Source organism: Melanostigma gelatinosum (assembly GCF_949748355.1).
Source record: "Melanostigma gelatinosum genome assembly, chromosome: 7".
In the NCBI taxonomy this organism is placed as follows: domain Eukaryota; kingdom Metazoa; phylum Chordata; class Actinopteri; order Perciformes; family Zoarcidae; genus Melanostigma; species Melanostigma gelatinosum.
This window is the reverse complement of record NC_136640.1, coordinates 325,001-327,500: the sequence shown is the minus strand read 5'-3', so window position 1 is coordinate 327,500 and position 2,500 is coordinate 325,001. Positions and strand designations below refer to the sequence as shown.

At 43.4% G+C, this 2,500-nt stretch overlaps 1 protein-coding gene across 1 annotated transcript in view; it reads left to right on the top strand.

Moving 5' to 3' along the window:
- Nucleotides 1-2,500, top strand: part of dvl3b (dishevelled segment polarity protein 3b) — a gene marked incomplete at its 5' end in the record, with an annotated part of 37,654 nt that overhangs the window by 10,827 nt on the left and 24,327 nt on the right. The gene's annotated exons all lie outside the window — the stretch shown is intronic.

Genomic DNA, 2,500 nt, shown 5'->3' with positions numbered 1-2,500 from the left:
CTGCAGAAGTTCTCTGATGACTCTGCAGTGGTCGGGTGTGTAAGGGACGGACGGGAGGAGGAGTACAGGGCAGTAGTGGAGGACTTTGTGGAGTGGGCCGGTAGAAATCACCTGCGTCTGAACGTGGCCAAGACCAGAGAGATGGTGGTCGACTTCAGGAGGAAGACGACGGCTCCACAACCGCTGAGAGTTCTGGGAGAGGATGTGGACATGGTGGAGGAGGACAGGTACCTGGTGTCTCCATCGACAGCAGACTGAACTGGAAGACCAACATCAACGCTGTGTACAAGAAGGGGAGGAGTCGACTCTTCTTCTTGAGGAAACTTCGATGCTTCAACGTGTGCAGCAGGATGCTGGAGATGTTCTACAGTCTGTTGTGGTCAGTGCACTGGACTCCTGTAGTCTGCTGGGGGAGCAGCATTGGAGCCGGAGACACCAACAGACTGAACAAACTGGTTAAGAAGGCCGGCTCCATCATTGGCTGCAAACAAGACAATCTGGAAGAGGTGGTGGAGAGGACTCTGAAGAAACTATCATCCATGTTGGATAACCCGGACCACCCTCTCCACCACCTCCTGCAGGGACAGACTGATGCAGCTCCGCTGTCACAGGACGGATACAGGAGAACATTCCTGCCCTCTGCAATATCACTGGACAATAAATCACCTCTGAACAGATCATCCTCCACATAACTACTCACTGCTTCACTGGTTGCTGGGGTTGACTTTTGCACTACTGTTCTTCACCTAGTCAGATAATTCAACACTATTCTATTTCATTGTATATATTGTGCATTTTTGTTGTTTTATCTTATATATTCTGATATTTAATTTGTCCTACTCTGTTATTCTATTGTGCATTTTTTAATACGTAATAGTTTTGGTTACTCTGCTACTTTACTAATTGGTGTGTCTTGCTGCTGTAACATCAAATTTCCCCATGGGGATAAATAAAGTACATATCTATCGATCTATACTTGTGAGGACCCTCATTTACACAATGTATTTATTTACCAGACAAAGTACACATGCATCAGATCCCAGTACACCTCAATGTAAAAGTACAACAGAGTACGACACAGTACAACATAATACAACACAGTACAACACAGTAGGGCTGGGCTGTCCAAAAATCCATATCACGGTATTTTTTAAGACTCCACTGGTTTCACGGTATATTGCGGTATTTGTTTCCACCTTAATGCAGTGGCGGCCGTCAGGGCCTGCTCGGCCTTCTCTGCTGGCCTAAACAGAATCACAAAGCTATTTATATTTTAAAAAATTAAAAGAAATAAAATTTTATAATTTAATATTTTTTCTTAAATGCACTACATGTATTATAATTTATAAAAATATTTTTCCCATTATCTTGCTTTCTCATTGCACAGCTACTGTCTTCCTCGGTTGCTCTCAGATCTCACCTCTGTGTGTCTGTGCAGACTCTCACCTGCAGCCAGAGCAGGTTAAAGTACACGGAGACGATATTGTTGATTGTCATCGTGTTCAACCAATCAGATCTTCAGTTTGACATGTTGGGCGTATTCTTTGACGTGTCAGCGGCCGCTAGCCGCCTATAATGACGTCAGCGTTACTGCAGCTCATTGTTCATCTGTAGCTTTCCCGCGAGGTGCAGTGTGCTGTGATTGGTCAGTGGGCGAGCACGTGACTATCACGAAATTGAACAGCCCAGCTGAGGCTGATGGGTAGTGAATCACATCACGTGATTTAGGTCAGCCAATCAAAATGCATTGTGAGTGAGTTGAGCTGCACCATGACACAAGGTGCTGAGAGCAGAGGCGCTGCAGAGAGCTGCGTTCAGGTTCATGTTGGGAAAGTAAAACGTCTCTCTGTGGGTCGCGACTTGTCATGAAGGAATGACGTGGATCCCACAGCCAGACCAGCTGAGGACATTATATTTTCCTGAATTTAGGCTTTTGCATTCTCTAAATGCTCGAGCGTTATTGAGCTGTGGCCCCACAATGTGGTTATAAGGTGGTATTTCAGCTGCAGGACAGCAGTGAAGGCCCAGGTATGAAATGCACGGCAGCCACTGCATTTTATACCTGCTCTCTCTGTGAATGGTCGCTTCACACTCACCTGCCCTCCGCTCTTCTTCTTCTGCTCCAGTAAACCTGTTCACAGTCCAGGCTCCTCCCCCTGCTCTGATTGGCTGCTGCTGGTGGTCCTGAGTGTTTATTGTCCTCAGATAGGAGACTCTCTCTACATAGATCATGATCTCAATCCTCTTTGTTTTTATACATTTTCTGTCACATTTTGGGATTCTGGATTATTTAAATTTAAATTTGTTCATGTTTTTATCTGATTTTGTTTTCAAAGGTTTGTTATTTATTTGTATATGTTTATGGATGGTAACGACTCATATTCACTGTGATTTTTAATTATTTAAATTGTATTTATTCTAATGTAAAAAGATAAAAAATATTTGTAATATATTTTCACAGTTTATTTCATAGATTTATACAAATATTTTAGGGATTTTT